The following is a 20,637-nucleotide window of genomic DNA, read 5'->3' on the forward strand; positions in this document are numbered from 1 at the left end:
TCAGCGCACGAATGGGTAGAGCGCTACTTTGCAAAGGTCCATTCGGGGAGAAATCGGCTTTAACCAGATTCTCCTGAAACATGTTCTGGGTGTAAAATTCGGGTAAAATCGGGTTTTACCCGAAAACGAACAACCCTATGTGTACCCCAGATGGCACCGCAGTTACAATATGGTCATCCTTTCCAAGATGGCCACCGGCTCTTCCATAGGCGAGAATGGTGTTTATTCGTTTGCTAAATAGGCACGTTCGGCTACCGCTGTTCGTTTTAAACAAAACTAACAACAAAAAGGAACCTTAGGGTAAAGGTTATGCGCTAAGGAAAGAACGGTTTCCTCAAGAAAATATTTCAAAACCCCATATTTGTTGTCAAAACTTCCTTTGTGTAAAAAGGCGTCCCTTTACAGGCCGCGGTGGCTGCTTTTCTGATGGAGGCGAAAAGCGAAGACGCCCCTGTGTTCGAGATTTCAGCGCACGTTAAAGATCCCCAGGGGGGCAAAACCTTTTCAAAACCGGAGCCCTCTACTACGGCGCCCCTCATTGCCTATGAAGCGTCGGCGCGGTAAACCCTACAATCAATCAATCAATCAATCAATCAATCAATCAATCAATCAATCAATCAATCAATCAATCAATCAATCAATCAATCAATCAATCAATCAATCAATCAATCAATCAATCAATCAATCAATCAATCAATCAATCAATCAATCAATCAATCAACCAATCAATCAATCAATCAATCAATCAACCAATCAATCAATCAATCAATCAATCAATCAATCAATCAATGAGTAAATAGTGAGCTGGTTAATTATTAATTAATCGATCGATCAAGCAATCAATCTACCAATCAATCAAAAAGGCTTCCCGATTGCGTATTTATATTCGCTGTCTCATTTGAAAAATGGGGCCATTCACATTACTACGTTCGTTTGACGCACTGCTTTCCAAAAACCAGAACGCATGCGCTGTAACAACATTTGACGTTTTTGAATTTTACTAACGCTATTACGACGGCTGCCGTAAAAACAGCGGGCTCGCTTTTTAGAGTGAGTGCATGCGCAGTAAACAGCGTGTTCGCTTGCCAGCGTGAAGCAATACCTGGTGTGTCGGCGTACTGGGCAGTTGTTACGGCTTTCTTTAATCCCCAATGGTCAACAGAGGCTCGAAAGAATTCGCGACAGCTTAACGTTAGGCAACGTGACCAGCCTACAAAAGAATTACCAGTGTGCAGCGGGACACAGCAACTCAAGTGCTCTATGGGTCGAAGAAACGGTCTAAGTGCAAAGTGACATTGTATTTTCGACGTGTACGTGCTCCGTATACAACCAACGACTGGAGTGTATCACATGTGCTCGTCTTACGACGAGTTTTTATCGAGAACGGACGCTCCGTAAAGCAGGCCGAATGTGAGTACCCTTTTCGTCTTGAAAGCTTCTCTTGCGTTTCGAAACGTACGTTCTCAAGGAAGGACGACAAGGACCGAAGGTCGCGAAGACGTCTAGAATTTCGGGCATCAAAAGCGGATGAGAGGCGTGGTATCACGTGCGAGCTTGTTACAAGCTTGGGAGGTGTAACTCGCTGGCACTAGCTGGCCTTCGAGAACAAATCCAGCAGGCGAAAACTTAACTGCTCCGGTATCAGATAAATACGACGACATACAAGAGTTCTAGCAAGTCAAGAACAGAAAACAGCTCGGAGAAGCGTGGTCTCGACGTCGACAGCAACAAAAATAAAATTCAGCGCGTTCAGGAAGCTCTCAACGACTTAGAGTGGCGTTGTAGGAAATGCATTAGTGCGCAGAATTATTGTGGTGGGGAAATGAAACATTGTCAATAAGCTTCACGATGTGGCGAAATCTGTGAACCTGCCGGAACGGACGTAAAGTGAGATAGAAACTGTTCACAAGCTTTCTTCTGAACGGGACAAAGTGCGAGGTATTATTGGACGCTTTCTCGTCACTCCACGCATGACACCGGCTGCAAAAGCGCAAAGCTTCCAGGGCTGCCAAAGTCTCACAAAACAACTCTGAACAAAGCAAAACAACTGAACAAAACAACTTTGTAAACAAGGGCCTGCAAAGCTACAATTGTAGGCGTTTTGATGACAAATAAGGTAGAAATAAACATGTCCAATTTGATCATTTGTAGGCTGAAACACAAGTTCGTTTCGAGTCTATTTCGTTTTAAATGTGTTTTGTATGTGAGATTAAGGTTTGCATGTATTCTACCAGCATGCAAGTCTTATTACATGAGTCCATCTGAAAACCGAGACGAGATCTGCTTTTGTCAATTTCTAGTGCACACATATTTTGAATTTCGCTCGGTTTTGTTGTATCACGCAATATTATAATTCGTAGTTAAATCTGCACGCAGATTTACGGTGTATGCTTTCGTTTACCAGGTATCAACATCAAAGAAGCCTGTACATTTCTGGAGAGATTTTTTAATGTCTTAACAAAACTGCGAATTAATTTTAGGTGGCGATTTTAACGGCAGGATGCTGTGAGGTGCTAGCAAAAAATGCCAATTTATCTCCTTGGCGAACGTTGCATTGAAACGTACAGGTTCCGTCATTAGTAATTGGAGCACGGGAGCTGTGGCCGAACTGCATAGGAGCGAGCGCCGTGTAGCTGCACCAGCGATAAACGAAAGGAGCAGAACACGCATGCGCGCCTGCTCACGGTGATAGCCCATCTCTTCTCAACCCACTTATTTTAACGCGGCTTCGAGCATTATTCGCAGCATACTGGTCTCAGCGATGGCGCTGATAGTAGAGGCGGTATCTGGCAGCGTGACTCACACACTTTCAGCGCACGCGAGCTTCTGGAGAAGAGTCGCAATCGGAGGGATCTGAAGTGACAATTTTTCTTTTCTAATATTTTTAGCTGGGTATGCTATCAGCGCCAACGCTGAGACCAGTATGTCGCGAACAACGCTCGAAGCCGCGTTAAAAAAAGTGGGTTGAGATTCATAGAAGGGCCATCTGCGTCGGCACGCACGCATGCGTGTTCTGCTCCTGTAGTTTACCGCCAGTGCAGGTACACGGCGCTCCTATGCGGCTCGGCCACAGCTTCCGTGCCCCAATTACTTTTGACGGCACCTGTACGTGGTCAAAGGCAGTACCGGAAACTCTTCGGTTTATCTATAAAAATAGTAAGCTAATAATTTGAGCTGTTAGTGATCATTTTTCTATATCTAAATAATCAGTAAACTTCAAATTTACGAATGTGATACCAAGGTACACTAGCTTATTGAGCCATAAAGAACACGAAGTTTTGTGAAAAAAAAACACATGTTCAATGTTAGCCGGAAATAAGTATTCGAAGGTAACAATCGTGTCAAGGCATGTAAAGCATTAAAGAATTCAACTACCAGTATCATCTTTTCCAATAACATATTTAAAATGCAAAAAAGCATGAAGTCGCACTTGCAAATGGTCATTTCCGCTTAGGCGGGATGAACAGTTCAAGCTCTTTATAGAAGCAAAGTTCCCTGAAGCACTAAACTATTCAAAGAATCGTAAAACTCTCTTACGAAACTACTCCATACTGCCAAGCAACATTATTTTCTCAATTCGAGCGTACGACACTCTGAAAATATTTCGAATGCAATAAATATTGATATAAACCATGCTGTAGGATTCGTTCACGTTTTGTTGTCAGCACGGGGTGGCACCTCGCTGCGTTATTCTAGTTTGAAAGGGAGCGTCCGTTGATTTTTTTCTTTGCTGTTATGCTGCTCTCGGCTATCTTGTTTGATATTTGGCATGTACCCGCTTGTCATTCGCCCGGACTGTTTTAAATTGGTTGACAGTTCTCAGTGTAATGGTATGATCCTGCAAAAGATTGCTTTTCAAGATAGAGCAGCACCTGGCCATTCGCGGACGCTTGACTGTCCAAGTCACTTTTTTGAATGCTTCCTCTTAAAGATCCCCAGGTGGTCAAAATTAATCCGGAGCCCTCCACTACGGCGCGCCTCATCGCCTGCGTTGCGTCGGCGCGTTAAACCCCCACAGTCAAATCGAATGCTTCCTCGGCGTTTGCGGCGTTCTCGTTTATTGCGGAGCACAAGTTTGCTCGAAAGAACTATACTGAGACCCTTTGCGTCGGTCTTCGCTACGGGACAATATACTGGAATGATGAGTTCGGTAGAACCAGCAACAAAATTTTCAAGACGGGGTGGAACAGGCCGTAACGGAGCTGTCGAATGCCTTCAATGATATTTTTTTTCTGTTGGCGCAAGCTTCAGGCATCATGAAAACCTTTGGTACATGAGGGCTCGAAATACAAAGATAACAATCTTTGGCGTTGTTACTGAACAGGAAGTCATTCTGTCGTTTTTAACGTAAATAACATGAATCCAGCGACGTGTAAAAATTCGAAATAAAACCTGTCATAGCACTGTTTAAGCATCTTAACACGCATTCTTGCTTATTACGTTTATCTGCCGGGGGTTTCTCGAGTGATACAGCATCATCATCATTCTTTCGAGTGTATTCTTTGCCACCGAATTATTTTGTCCCTCCACCGATTTAACAGCTTTCCTCTTTTTCTAGACCCGTCTCTCGGATCCACTCATGATGATGATGATGATGGTGATGATGATGAACACATACGTTTATCGGCCGGGTATATCCCACGTGAAATCCGCATCGACATGGGGAACTCTCTTCCGGCATCTAACGTGTTTTTTTGAAGGGTAAAAAAATGACAAGTACGTAATGTTTGACAATTGCCCATTTTTGCGAGTTCGAGTCCTGAGGATTGGATTCGTACCTATGAATATGCATCCGAGAAGAACTCCTGGCACGGAGCTACCGACCGAGTCGAAAACATGCGGCTGTTTTTGACGGGACTTGCAAAGAAGTGGTATGAGCTGCACTTCTCCACGCACGCGTCCGACAGCTGGGACAGCTGGAAGGCAAGCTTTCGCGCAGCGTTCAAAGAAAACCCTGTGGAAAGGTGGGACCGTGCAATTTTATATAAATACCGATCGGGCAAACACTTGGAGTATTTTTACGAGAAAATGCGCCTACTGCAAATGGCTGATTCTAATCTCCCAGAGTCTTCATCTGTGCCACTGATTATTCACGGGTTGCCTAAGGATCTTCAGAAGCAGGTGCAGTTTAAGTCCCCAAAGACAATCGAGTAACTTTTGGAGTGTTTTGAAGGCTTGTGCATAGATGCTCCTCCGAGAATTCAGGGTACGTGACGTTTCAATTTCGAAACCGGGCAAGCGTCACAGATGTCTGGAACCTCCGGAGTGTCATCGGGTACACAAAGAAATTCGTACCGAGGACATGGTGTCATAAACCTTGCTTCACCATGCAATGACAATATAACCTCGGATGAGTTCCGTCAAGTCGAAGTACATAGTGGCGCTGAAGCAACCCAGAAACAAAAACTAATAAATGAGGGTGATCAGTCCCACCCGACGACAAAAAGTGAGACTGTTTACTTGACCACATTAAGTCTTCTTTTCATAACTTTGGAAGTTAACGGCACCGACGTCACAGCACTAGTTGATAGTGGCGCTTCCGTGTCCGTTATAAACAAGTCACTCGTGTCTGAAAAATATATTATTAAAGGGAGACCAGTACAAATACAGGGCTTCGATTGAAGGAGGCAACTTTATGATGAGTGGATAAAAGCCAAGGTGACGTACCAAGGTCAAAGCACAGAGATCGACGCCTTAGTTGTTAATGGGTGCGAATGCCAATTTCTACTCTCAAGACCTGATATGAAAAGACCTAAAATAAACCTATACTGGAATGATAATGTGTGCGTTGACATGGAGGCCTGCGGTTCCTTGAGCACAACAGACCGACTTGTTCGGTGTGAGGAGGACGTGCGCCTCAAGTTTCCAGAGCTTGTTTGCGTCGGTACTTACCCGCCAGTTACAACAAAATTATCGGTTCCTTTCAAGCTTGCTGATGTAACACCCATTAGACGAAAGCGTTACAATATGTTTCATGAAAGAAGACTTTGGCTAAAGAAAGAACTTCAGAACATGCTGGAAGCTGAAATAATACACCCGTCAGTCTCCAAATTTGCTTCCCCCATTACATTAGCGTTAAAACAAGATGGCTCATTGCGTTTTTGCACAGATTACAGGATTATAAACCGACAAACTGACCTTTTCCATTTCCGATGCCACGAATAGACAACATCATTGAAGAGACTGGAGCCTGCCACGTCTTCTCACGCATAGACTTGTGCAAGGGATTTTGGCAAATTCCTCTCGAGGAGGAGTACAAACAGTACACTGCTTTTGTCACGCCCTTCGACGTGTACGAATACAACCGACTACCTTTCGGGTGGAAGAACAGCCCAGCCTGGTTTCAGAAGATGAATGGTGTGTGGAAACCATTTTTGGGCCTATTTTGCAATGTTTATGTTGATGACATTATAGTGTACTCCAAAGATGATAGCTCACATGCGGAACATTTTACCGCTGGATTGACCGCCCTGAGTGCAGGGAAACTGAAAGTCAATTTTTAAAAAAGTGAGTTCTTTAAGCCGAAAATCACATTTCTCGGGTGCGTGCTGGATGGATTCACTAAAAGCATGAAAGAGGAGTGCGTAGAACGGGTACGGAATATGAAACGACCTGAAAACATACACGCACTGAGTTTTTGTCGGTCTGGCAGGACACTTCCGGAGCTCTATTCCAGGTTTCGCTGCTTGTGCCAAGCCACTAACAAGCCTGCTTCAAAAGGGTACGGCTTTCCAGTGGACAGAAGAGTGCGAAAAGGGTACCACGACTTAGTTTCAGCCATTTCATCTGACCCCGTGCTCACGCTGCCAGACTTCTCACTTCCTTTTGAGCTCACCACGGATGCTTCTCACTATGGTGCAGGTGCCGTTCTATACCAACGAGGACATTCGGCTAAAAACGATCGAAAACTACGCGTGGTTGGGCACTACTCGTATTCGTTCAACAAATCTGAAAAGAACTACAACATTCGGTCGTACCTCGAGGGCAAGAAGTTCAAGCTTTTTACTGACCACCAGGCCCTTACATATCTCCTGCATGACAGTCAACCTAAAGGACGAGTATCTCGTTGGATCATAGAATTACAGCAGTTCGATTTCGACGTATTGCACGGATCCGGACAGTTGCTTTCAGATGCTGATGCCCTTTCCCGTCTTCCTACTGACGTAAGCTGCAAGACTGGTGAAGTAAATGTAGGTTGTGGGAAGGAACAGAACTACAGTGTGTAGATGGATGGTTTCACGTTCCACCTACACTGTTCAGAAAAGTTCTGCAACTCTACCACTACAGTCCAGAGTCAGGAGGTCACGACGGCTTCTGGCGAACCTATTACAAGATCAGAAAGAGGTTCACGTGGCCACACATAAAAAGAGATATAAGCCCATACGTCCGCTCTTGTCACTCATTCCAAATCAACAAGGCCAAATACAAACAGAAAATGGATGCTATGGCTTTGCCAGCCCATTAGAAATACCAGTTGAGACAGTACATGTCAACTTTGCGGAGCTCAAAAAGAAGGGTGAAGGGGTACGGAGGACACAGTCTTTCTTATTGTGTATCGATGAATGCTCCAGGATAGTGGCTGCAAAACCAGGAAAGGAGGACGCAAATACTGTAATAGCTCTTCTGAACCGAGAGATGTTTAACGGTGTAAAATGCGTTGTGTCTGACAATGGACCTGCTTTCAGGAACCGCGCAATGACACGCTGGGCGGAAAGCAGAGGCATCACACTAAAGTTTGCAGCCCCATATCAGCCCGGCGGCTAATGGTCTTGCAGAACGGGCTATAAGAGATATTAAACAATACATCCACTTCTATCCTAACTTTCCCGGGGGTTGGAAGTGCTGTCTGGAGGCGGCGGTCACGCATCACAAAAGTCGCACACAAGTGCGCTGGGGTGCAGCCCGTAGTATGCAGCATTTGGTAAGCCATCATACCCGCCCGCTGATGGGATCCTTGATCTGACAACAAGGCTTAAACTCCAAGAAACGAAAAGGACAGTTTAGGGTGAAATGAAGTATAGGGAGACGATGAAACGTTTCTTCGACAGGCGTCGCAACATGAGCATTCCGGCTATTTCTCCAGGCGATTTGGTCTTGGTGCGAAAAGGATGTGCCATCTTAAAAACCACACCTATCGGGCCCTTCGAAGTCATAAAGACAGCATCTACCAATGGCGTTTTGAAAACCGTGTGGTACATGACGGGTAACGGGACTGTGGAAGTCGCGGCCATCAGCAACGTGGTTGGAGGACGAAAACAGGGCCCCGGAGAGTGTAGATAGCCGAAGACGACGAAGGCAGGACTAGGGGCAGGGGAAGAAGAGAAGGTTGAGGCACAGAATAAAATGATGGTTCCTAAGCGAACAACCTCGGATCATTACATCGGAGAAGTGGAAGGTGAAGGCGGATGGTTTTAAAACGCCCACGTTTATCTACAGGAGTAAACAATTCACTCTGACAAATTTAATTCAAGTTAGCAATGGGTATGACCTACAGCCCCAATAAGTATTCAGAGCTTACGCAATTCGTAAGTTGTTCAGGGCAAATTGATCGCTATCATTTATCCTGTTTGCTTTAATTGTATCATGACTTAGCATTCCGCCCGTGATAATATTAATGGGAACACTCTGTCAGGTTTCATTATTCCTGGTGCTTTGCATTACCGGCTTAACCAAAGTGCAACCCCGAAGGATGTTGTTAAAAAACAAAACAAAAAAAAAAACTCGAATATTCACAGCGCGAAACTTGCCGCTACAAAACCTCGGCAGTTACGTTGCCGGCGGAAGCTGGTCGGACGAAGTACTTACCGTGACGTCACAGGATAAATGCTAAAATGCGGCTGGCGAGCCACCCTTGTTGCTCTGTTTTCGTTATGCCTATCCTGATATTGCGATAATTCTTAATCGGAAGTGGCAATACTTCACATGAAACAAACCTGTATTTTGTCGTCGTAGTTTTCTCACTCTCGGTTGATCGCAGGCTAAAAAGTGACAGTTTGCTGGTGGCGACACCATGGTCGATTCTTTCCGCTTGTTACGAAGTACTTCACTAACGCTGAGACATCGTTCAGGGTAAAAAAGGCCATGTTCCACAGTATATGCTTCCGAATAAGCGCCAGTTGTTTAGTTCAGCCCTTGTTCTGTTTATTTCTTTTTGTTTAGGTGTGTTTTTAGAGCGCTTTTTTATGCAAACCTTCTTCTAAACTCGGTTCTACATGTATGCACATCCTTGTTTGTTTTCTGGATCTTTAGACTATTCGAAATAAAGGAATAATTGCTGAAACGTTGAATACCCAAAGAGAAATCGGAACTTTTTTTGATACCCGCCGACTTAGATGAAAACTGGTAGATGTATGCAGGAGTTAAGGCTAATATAAATCGCTTAATTATTCGCAGATGTTTCGTTAAAAGTGCTTTGCGGATCACAAGGCATGCGAATAACATTTACCTTCACGGAAGAACATGGGAAGCAGTGCGTTTAGGACGTAGTAGGCGAGAACTGGAATCTGGAGGAACCTGAAACAACACGACATTATGGTGTTTATTAGTTCAATACACCACGCGACAATCATACGCCCGTGTAGCCAAACGCTCGGCAAGTTCGTGTCTAATTTTATGGGTATCGCACCAATGTTTCTGCGTCCGCTAGCACTGCGTAAAAATTAAAGAGACCTTCCCACACATTTTTGAACTTTTTTTTTTGAAATCTTGAGTGCTTGCAGTAAACGAACGCACGCATCCAGTACTTATATTATTGGGTCGCAAAGTACCTTGGGCCGCAAAGTATTACATGTCGCAAAGAGCCAAAAATAACTGCTCTATGCCTATCATATAACTTTTAAACGTTCCCGAAAGGTTTTTCTCTCTTTCATGGTCTCCCCTTTCTTCGACCGTTGGAATGACGTCATTACAGCAGTGTAGCAGCTATTGGACGGCTTTGCTTCAGTCGCAGCAACGAACGCATTCCATAGATACTGAGCGCAAGAAAGCCACAAAAGCAAAGCAGAAATGGAAGGCGTATCTGCTACGACGAGTAGATTACGCAGTGCCGCCCCGTTCTGGCGATAACTACAGCTTTCGCACTGCCTCCAGACGCGAAGGGAAGACTTAAAGCGCTAACTGGATGTGTTGCAGAGTCCCTTTAAACATGGCTTAAAGGGGTGAGGCTAGGTGAAGTGGTACGCTCTAAACTACGGCTGTTCGTTTCATCCTTGTGCTTGACAGGCTGTTTACGCTGCTTTTAATATTTTTACTCATTAGAAGATTTGGGGTGAAACAGTGTCCGTATTGGACGTGAATGAAAGTGACCACTGACCCAACACGAGCAGCTGAAAAGCTTTAGTAAAGGAAATTCATAAATATAAGAGGCTCGGGTCCCTCGAATGCATCCGGGTATCTCGAGTATAGCAGCTCTTAGAAGAGGGTCAATTATACCTGAAAAGACGTCCACCTCGTTTCGTGAACAAAGGCGTTCTATTGCACCCCTGGTGCAAAATAATGTTCGCCAATCGGTCTTCGCAGTGGGCACTGGAAGATGGCCGTTGATGGAATCGACCGCGTAGAAACCGTGTTCATAGCGTCAGCTGGCTTTTACAAATTTAGATTTATGCTCGCATATTTACGCGTGCGCCGGACACATTGTGGCGCATGATGGCCTGCTTACTTTATGGTTTCAAACGGTCTCAGTGCCTCCGTCTACATTTGTATCAGCTGCTATTATTTCTGTCGGGATATGACGATGAGTGCTGACTAATAGCCTGCTAAGTGCATTGGAAAATCTGAAAAGAATCTCAGACAAGTGCTTAGCGTTCAAATTACGTAGATGCCAGGGCTTGTAGATTATGTCCCCGTGCCTTCTGGCATGCATCTGATCTAGCCACTGGAATTTACAGAGAGGTGTAGGTTCAAGGGCTCACGAAGACGGCTGCGTGTCGTGGCCTTCACTAATATGTTGCAGTCAGAATCGCTATAATTTACACTGAACTGATGAGGATGAATACTGCAGGTTCATTTGGCCTGCCTTATGTATATATATATATAATCACCACCACCACCACTACCACCACCACCACCACCACCACCACCACCACCACCATCATCATCATCATCATCAGCTTATCTACGTCCACTGCAGGGCAAAGGCTTCTCCCATTTATCTTCGATTGTCCCGTTCCTGTGATAACTGCGACCAATTTATCTCCGCAAAACTTCTTGATCTCATCTGCCCATCTATCTTTGATTTGATTGATTGTGGGGTTTAACGCGCCGACGCAACGCAGGCGATGAGGCGCGCCGTAGTGGAGGGCTCCGGATTAATTTTGACCTCCTGGGGATCTTTAACGTGCGCCGAAATCTCGTACACACGGGCGTTTTTGCTTTTCGCCTCCATCAGAAAAGAGGCCGCCGCGGCCGGGAATCGAACCCGCGACCCCCATCTATCTTTCTGCCGCCCTCTGCCAGGCTTGTCTTCTCTAGGGATTCACTATGTTACCCTTAATAGTTATCTTGCCTTCGCATTACATGCCCGGCTCACGCCCAATTCTTCTTAATTTCTACTAATATGTTCTTAACACGCGTTTGTTCCCTGACGCACTCGGCTCTCTTCTTGTTTCTTAATGGCCCTTCCCCTCCCATGAATACGCCAATTAGCCTTATATATAGGCCTCTCCAAAATATGAAACTGCGTGGGGCCTCGCTACCATTGTGCGGCATAGCTGCACTGTTGCGGAAGCAACAATGGGAAGATCTGGTCGCCGGATTACTTCGGTGGCAAAGGCACAACTGCCAGAAGCCGAGGGACGAGCTAAGCTCGTTCTCCTGGGCTCGGGCGAGCAGCTTCTTTTATTCACGATCCTCAACTTCTTCCCCCGCCTGCCTGTGCCCAGGATAGGGGAAACATAGATGCTGGTACGACACTCAGAGAAACTTCATCCGTGTAAATAGACAAGGAAGGAAAAGGAATGGAAGCCATGATTCCTTTATGAGGTTTAGGAGCGTAAGCAAGCACATTTGTCACGGGCAACCACTGAGCACGACAAGGAAAGAGTTGCACCGAAGCAGAGCACGGCAAAGTTAATCGTCATACGAACAGCACTGAGAGCAAAAAAGTTACTCAAATTATACAGCCCGCCTTCTGCTCCTTTTCGCTTCGATATAAAGTGTTTGTACTCTTTCGATGTTCTACACATAGTATACTCGGGTGCAATAGCTCGGGCAATAGCTCACGTATTACATCACTCCACCGAGGCGACGGACCCGGATGTCAGCGCGGGCGCGTGTTTTGAAATGAGATTGCGCTTTAATGCGTAACATCGTATTCTTTTTCGCACGTAGTCTTTTTGCAGTCGCCGCAGTAATTTGAAAGCAGATTAAGTGCAGGAAATAATGGAAACGCCTCCTGTCTCGTTCAAAATTCTCGCAGTAAAGCACTACTTGCGCCGCGCGGAGTAACTGCAGCGGTGATGAGGCGAAGGTGCAACTTCCATTCCCGTCCTTAAGTTGTCCCCGAGTATAGTAATCGATACTGGTTGTTCTGTTGTTCATCGTTGTAGATATTTGCACTTTAGTTTGTATATTATATTTATATTTATGTTCACTAGTATCTTAAGGAACATAACATCTACAACCTTGATAATAAAAACGTAATTGTCGCGATATTTCTGCTAAAACCACCCTTTTACTCGAATCTCTTGTTTTATGCACATTGGGAAACCACATTTGTCTATTTTTACAGGAGGTCCCGTTGCACTCCGTGGCTTTTGGACCTCATTATCCATATCCTAACCATGTACTAAAGCTTCTGTTTACAATAAAATATTTATGACTTTGATTCTGACGAAAATAGTGCTGATGGAACACACCCAGTAGGTAGCTAGGGTAACGGAGAAAAGAACGATGCTGGCTGCAGAACCGGCATGCCTGTAACTTAGAGGCGCAGTCTATTGGGGGAGTTCGCAGCTAGAATGGATTCACAGCACGTAAAACTGTTTTTAAGGCGGCGGGTTTTATGCGGTTCCCGATGGGCATCATGACGCGATTGACTGACGTGCAGACGATACAACTGTTTAATAACGCTCCATGAAACCCTCTGCCACCTGGTGATAACGTAACCGTTTCTACAGACTGATTTCATATTTTCTGAAACCTCTGTTTTTGACCTACCACCATGGGGCTTAAGAACCCCGCTTAGCATATAAATCATCGCAGCTCAAAGTGGCTAAAAGAGGGATAGAGATTGGGGATTTATCCTTAATCAATACCGTAAAGTACTGCCACCAATTAACCCTTTCTCTTGCAACTAAACAGTTTGAGCGTTTACCGCCGGACGGTTTTATAAAAATGGTTCTTGTGTATGCCAAACAAGGCGCGCTAAAAATTTTTCGCATGATTGATGGAAGTGAAGATATTGAGTCTAGAGCGAGTTAAGATAGCATTCGAAACAGCATATCCTCTAACCAAAACGGCAAATAAGAATAATGCAAAGCTATGTTCTCTGCCATTGATAAGCTCTCTTAGAAACAATTCGCAAACCAATTCAGGGCTTTTTCAAAAAAAAAAAAAAACACTGATACCTTTTTTGCAGCTTGCGAGACAGAGGTCACGAAAAAGAAGTCTCCGGCATCTCGCGAACGCCAAATTGTTCAAACGGGCACAGATTTGTAAATGATCGCCTACTCGAACACAAATTGTAAGTACCCACAAAAAGCTGTGGTTGATTTCTCTGTCATAGGCATCGGTAAAACACGAAAGGAAATGGGCAGCGAAATCTGCAGCTGACCATTATTTGCGGGTCGGCAGCTGTCTTGTGGGTGTGCTTGGCGATCGACGTCCTGCTGGCGCATCGCTTCGGCAAAGGTGTACTGGCATCATTTCTGTGACGAATATGACGTCAGCGAAATCTTGGTGTATCCCGGCATAAAACACATTCGTGTTAAAATATAAAAGCCGAAAACGAACAACACTAATCATACCGTACTCTTAATTTCTAAAGCTTGCTTCCCCGCTAGAAGACACTGTGCAGGGGTGCACCTTTTACAGGCCGCTTGCTCCGTTGTACTGGCGTCATTTCCTTGACGGATATGACGTCAGTGAAATGTTTGTGTATTTGAGAATAAAACATTTTTGTGGTAAAAAGTTCACCAAACTGCCCAATGCCAAGATGGAGGCTGGGTGCCATTAGTAACTCAATGCACTAGTTTGGCTCGACATAAACATGTAACTGCCTAAAATAGACGAAGGTGGAACGATTAGAGAAGCCAGTGCGCCGTGTGTCAGCAGCGCCTCCAACTATCTGCCAGTAAATGAGGGATGGCTTTGTGGTAGCAGCAGCATGTTCTTGCGTTGGCTAAGATCGTGACGACTGGGCCTTGAATACGCTCTTCTCGAGTGAATTAACAAATTAGCAGTGGCTTAGCTCGGCTATGCCAGGGTATACGTAGCGTGAGCTAAGGTTCAGCTGGTTATTCTTAGTCTCCTGGTTGTCTAGGATCAGCTGATTATGCTTGCTGCTGCTAAAACGATTTTCAATCCAATCCAATTTAATCCAATTCACTCCAATCCAGTCCAATCCAGTCCAATCCAGTCCGGTCCGGTCCGGTCCGGTCCGGTCCGGTCCGGTCCGGTCTGGTCCAGTCCAGTCTGGTCCAGTCCAGTCCAGTCCAGTCACTACTCCTCGCGCATGCGCAGCACAGCTCTCCAGGAGCCACACAAAACGGCTATCAAGCGGCTCCTGCGCAGCGTCAGACTTAACTACTGCGCAACGAAGGCGCACAGATAGGCACGCGCCGGCGCCAGCGTGTCGAACGCGGCTATGACATCACTCTTCTGGAATGCGCAGACCTGAGAATGTGCAGACCCAATTCTCTACACACCCGTAGTCCAATTGGATTGGATTTCAATCCAACACAATCCAATTTATTCCATTCAAATTCAATCCAATCCAATCCAAGCCAATCCAATCCAATCCATTCCAATCCGATCCAATGCAATCCAATCCAATTCAATCCAATCCGCTCCGATCCAAACCAATCGAGTGCTCCTCGCGCTTGCGCGGAACGGCCCTTCACGGCCCACGCGAAACTGCTCAACCTCGGCCAGTGTAGCTTACGCTACAAAAGTTGAAAGCTAGCGCACCGTCTCGTGGCCATTTTTCAACGTCCCCGTCCCTTATCGCTGCCGCGTGTTCGAAGTTCGTACTCCACATTCGTCGCCATAAATGCAGCAAGCGTCGTGGGGCGAAAGAAAAGTTGTGGTAATGATTTTCGGCGTGCACTGCTGCTCAAGAAGCCAACCGAATACGATTTTTCGCCTCCAAAATTTGCGGCACCAAGCATTTACGTTTATGTGCTCCGTGCATCGTTAGCTGCGGTTTTATTCAACGGCTCGGTGCCGCCCAGCTCTCTTACGTCGACGAACGCAGAACCAACGCTTGCAATTTTCAAAGCGAGGCGCATATGCAATGTGGCCACGCAAGCTCAGACGCGAGATGCATCACACCGGGTGTTATGAGCAGGTGCTGTAGTAGCCTCGATTGATTGTGTGGTTTAACGCGCCGACGATACACAGGTGATGAGGCGCGCCGTAGTAGAGGGTTCCGTGTTAATCTTAACCATATAGGGACCTTAACGGGTGCTTTTGCTTTTCGCCTTCCTCAGAAAAGCAAGAAGAAAACGTGGCGCATACAAGACGTGGACGAAGAAAGCAAGGTAAGACATATACAGGCGCTTGTATATGTATTACCCTGTTTTCTTCGTCCACGTCTAGTTTGCGCCACGTTTTTTCTTCTTTCTTAATGTATGTGCCAACTAGATCAGCAGCAAGTTTTGTTAAATCAGAAAAACGGTCGCCGCGGCCGGGAATAGAACCCGCAATGTCCTTGCGCTCAGCAGCACCGCGCCTTAGCCACTGAGCCACCACTAGGGTGGGTATTGCAGTATAGTCGAACCTCGTTATATAACGAAGTAGTATCGAGACAGTAAATTAGTTCGCTATATCCGATATTTGTTGTAGCCGTAGAGATAGAAATCGGCTCTAATAAATCGGCAATCTGATAGATAAAAATCCTACATAAAAAACGCATTGTTCTAGGCTTCGAACCCACTATAAATGAGGTAATCTTTATTGGTCTCCTTGAGGCATTTCAAAATAAATAGACAGCAACGTGAGATTGTGAAATTAAAACAGAACAAAGTTCGTTTGGGAAAACAGGCCTGCGTTCTTATTTAGTTGAAGGAGGACGTGGCCTTCGCCTGGTGGTTTTTCAGTATGAGTGGAATGAAGTTTTTCACAGTGTCCACGCAATTAAAGGGCCTTGTGCAGTTTTTCAAGCTACTAGAAAATGGTTGTTTTGTCCAACTTTTCTTTAAATTTTACTTTGAATACGCCAGCTGTTTAGTTATGAGCCTCGCAGAAACCAAATATTTCTTAGTTATAGCCGATATCGCGCGGCTTTCAAGGTTTCGGTTTCGTTATAAAAAGAATAGGTGTCGTTGAAACGAAGCGTGACCAAACAAACTTCGTATTCAGTTCACTGTATCCGATAATTCGCTATATCAGTGTTCTCTATAACGAGGTTCGACTGTACCCTCGATGTCAGAAGCCCTCTCTTAGAACGCTTAAAGGAGCCATGAAGGGAAAATACAACTTGGCTTAATTTGAAAGAACTACGATTCAGTATCTTACTCAGCTCCATTACAGCCACAAAAGATGTTTTTTAACGAAAAAAAAAGCAAGTAGTATTCAAAAACTTTCAAATTTTGCGCCACAGTGACGTGTTATGAGCAAGAATGACGTCATACGGGACAACAATAAAACATAATTTTCAGTGCGTTAACTGCACGTTAGCATTCAAGTGATGCGCTCAAATGGAACTAGAGGCCCCATTACAGACGTCCAGTCATGTGTCGTCGCGACAGGTCAGTTAGGCGGCCGCCAATCGCACAAACAAGGTTCCGTGACGTCATAGAAAAGTTGCGGGAAATTGGCTAGGGGGTCGCGACTGCTTCCCACGTTTTATTCAATATCTCCGTTATTTGTTCGAAGATTGCGATGATATTGGTATCATTGTTATCGGGACTAAGCAGTCTTTCTAATAAACCCAACTTGTATTTTGTCTTCATGGCTCTTTTAAGATAAGCGTGTAGACGACTGTACACGTAAGACACAACCAGCTTGAGTGGTTGCAGTTCGCTGTTTGCTGTGCGCGAGCGGTGGCTCTTTCGCTTGGTAAGTTGTAAATTTCTTGGAAAATGCGCCCTAATATCTGTGGTTATGTTATGACCCTTGATTACAACTCTTCAATCTACTTCAGGCCAGATATTATTGATAATCAGATACGTCGGACGAAAACAATATGATGCTTATCAATAAACGTATACGTATGAAGCGAGCAGGTCGGTACCTGCCAGGAAAATTGAAACGTACGAATTCTGCGCACCGCTAAATAAGTGGTTGGCTGAGCAGATGCGAGCCGACTTCCGCGACGCTGACGGAGACCTTGCACCAACAGAAGAGACTATTTTTGAACGAATGAATTTAAAGGTTGCCGGCCAATCGATGCCACCACTCTGAATGTTGATGAAATGGTTTTTGAATAATTCTCTAGCACCCTCGAAACGCAATGCGCAAGATTCCCGACGTCGTAAACAGGTGATACGAAAGAGTACGCAATATACCGAATGAATAATTGCAGACGGTAACATTGCGTGCGAGATGGGTACGCGATTGTTGGCGGTGTCCCATAAGTGCAAGGGAAAGGACATTTTCATAGTGTGTATGACGCTACTGAATCGCAATCCGCCCTTGGTTTTGCGTTTATTCATGAGCCACAATTAAACAGTAATTCAGCAGTTCACCTCCGAGTCGAAGCAGCATTCAATGCAGTATAGCGTCATGGTTGAAAGCGCTCCGAAGGAAGCAGGGATCATTTTGTGAGCTAGAAAGGCGACGCCCACTGGTTTATTGGGACGACCAAGAATGCCTCTTTATCAACCTTATTCAGAATTGCAAGAAATAGGCGACTATTATGAAATGCAACGTACTGTTTGAGAGAACAGCCTAAACAGGCCCGGACTAGAACGAAGAAAATGCCCTTTTACCAACAGAGCACACGCCCACAAATCAACATTCACAATGGCAAAATAGGAAGAACTCGGACCTTTATCTTAAAGGAGCCATGAAGAGAAAATACAACTTCGTTTAATTTGAAAGAACTAGGATTCAGTATCTCACTCAGCTCCATTACAGCCACAAAAGATGTTTTTTTAACGCAAAAAAGCAAGAAGTATTTAAAAACTTTCAAATTTGGCGCCACAGTGACGTGTTATGAGCAAGAATGACGTCATACGGGCCAACAATTAAACATAATTTCCGGTGCGTTAACTGCACGTTAGCATTCAAATGATGCGGTCAAATGGAACTAGAGGCCCCAATACAGACGTCCAGCCATGTGTGGTCACGACAGGTCAGTTAGGAGGCCGCCAATCGCACAAACAAGGTTGCGTGACGTCATAGAAAAGTTGCGGGAAATTGGCTAGGGGGTCGCGACTGCTTCACACGTTTTCTTCAATATCTCCGTTATTTGTTCGAAGATTGCGATGATATTGGTATCGTTGTTATCGGGACTAAGCAGTCTTTCTAATAAACCCAACTTGTATTTTGTCTTCATGGCTCCTTTAAGCCTCAGAGCGCCCCTCCCTCTTAGTATTGTCTGCATTCATGCCTGCTTTTCTTGGCTCGCAAACTCGAAAATATGGCTCGGCGGGAGAAAATTTTCTTTCAACGAAGATGCCATAAGCGCTTTCAAATGTTTTACTGCTCTTGACGATTGGGCTTGTGAATGCACGAACCCATTCGATCGACCAGTATCGAATCGACCAGTATCGACCAGTATCGACCAGTATCGACCAGTATCGAACCCATTCGATCGACCCATTCGATCGACCAGTATCTCCCAGCTTGCACTGGCACCCGTTGCTCACGTACAGCGACATTCTTCATTACTACCGCGAAACTAGTCAACAATGTCCTAAACCCTCCCACCACTTCGCCCGACAGCAGACTACCACACTCAGACTCCTACAAATTGGTACTTACCCACACCCCAAACTGTTTAGCCAGATATATCCGGAGACTTACCGACCAATGCCCAAGATGGAAGATTGATAAAGCCACACTCGCACACATAATCCGGGCTTGCCCGAAGGCACCGACGACTTTAAGGATCATCACGACTGGGAGACAGCTCTGCACAGCAGACACCCGGAGACCCAACTGCGGCTCGGGGGGCGAATTGCAAAGCATGATTACCACACTGGACAAGCAGAGTGGAATCGTGGCCTGAAAATAATGTGCAGAAAACTAAAGTAATGTTCAATAACCTCGGGAGAGCACAGCGGTTTGAGATAGGTGTCGAGGCAGCGGAAGTGGTGAGCGAATATGTCTACTGATGCCAAGTAGTGATCCCGGATACCAAAAATGAGGTAGAGATAATTAGAAGGATAAGAATGAGGTGGAGTGCTTTCGGAAGGCATTGTCACATAATGAATGGCAGCCTACCATTGTACCTGAAGAATAAAGTGTATGACAGCTGCATCTCACCGTTACTCACCTACGGGGCAGAAACTTGGAGGCTCACTAAGAGGGTTCAACGGAAATTGAGGACGACTCAGTGAGCGTTGTAACGGAAGATATGTGTAACGTTAAGGGACAAGACGATAGCTGAGTGGGTCCAGGAACAAACCCGTGTTAAGGACATAATACTGGAAATTAAGGAGAAATGGGTGTGGGTAGGGCTTGTAATGCTAAGGCAAAATAACCGTTTGTCATTAAAGGTAACAGAGCGGATCCCTAGAGAGGGCAAGCGTGGCGGGGGGCGGCAGAAAGTTAGATGGGCAGACGAGATGAAGAAGTTCGCAGGGATAAATTGGTCGCAGTTATCACAGGGCCGGGATAATTGGAGATAAATGGGAGAGGCCTCTGCCCTGCAGTGGGCGTAGACAGGCTGATGATAATGATGATGACGACGACGTATTACCAGTGTTTCCGGCATGACGTCTTAGTGTTGAATAACGTTGGTAATACTTACTCCACTTTCCCCGTCTTTTCGTTCACCAGGGCAGCGTGGATAGCAGGAATGTCTACGGGGAAGAGAGGAAAACATGAAATGTTGGGCAGAACCCACTATCAATGATTAGCAGTATGATGGACTTGGCATTCTTCCGGGTATGTAATAGGTTTGTTTTGATAAATTTAATTCACTTCACCCCCTGCGCTCCTCTCCACTTCTTCGGTCTCCCCCTTCTCGGCTTAAGGGTCAAAATGTCCCTCCCCGAATTCCCTCCGATCCTCCCTTCCTAACACTACTCCGTCCTCCGCAATCGTTCTCAACTCTTTCCGCTACCCTCTGCGCACTCTCCCCTCCGGCTTACCACCGAGGCTTTACGAACAGATGGCTCGGCGTGATAGGGTAGACAGAGGCAGACGGCTATACCGCAAAGTGGTTGAAGTAGGCGACGAACGTTGACCGTAATAGAAATAATATTTGTGCAGGGTTCCAGACGACTTTAATCGAATTTCCCGAAACACGACTCACCTCCGGATTGTTGCACCGTGTTTGAAGGGATTGCGCGCGCGCGATGGGAT

At 45.5% G+C, this 20,637-nt stretch overlaps 1 long non-coding RNA gene across 1 annotated transcript; it reads left to right on the top strand.

The window, feature by feature from the left end:
* Nucleotides 1–1,060: 1,060 nt before the first annotated feature.
* Nucleotides 1,061–20,222, top strand: LOC144141616 (uncharacterized). The gene is made up of 3 exons (XR_013316653.1): nt 1,061–1,410; nt 13,580–13,684; nt 20,110–20,222. It is a non-coding gene; the product is annotated as an uncharacterized LOC144141616 (long non-coding RNA).
* Nucleotides 20,223–20,637: the final 415 nt, after the last annotated feature.

The sequence above is a fragment of the Haemaphysalis longicornis genome, unplaced genomic scaffold (assembly GCF_048455015.1).
Source record: "Haemaphysalis longicornis isolate Haplotype H1 unplaced genomic scaffold, Haemaphysalis longicornis Haplotype H1 scaffold_6, whole genome shotgun sequence".
NCBI lineage: Eukaryota > Metazoa > Arthropoda > Arachnida > Ixodida > Ixodidae > Haemaphysalis > Haemaphysalis longicornis.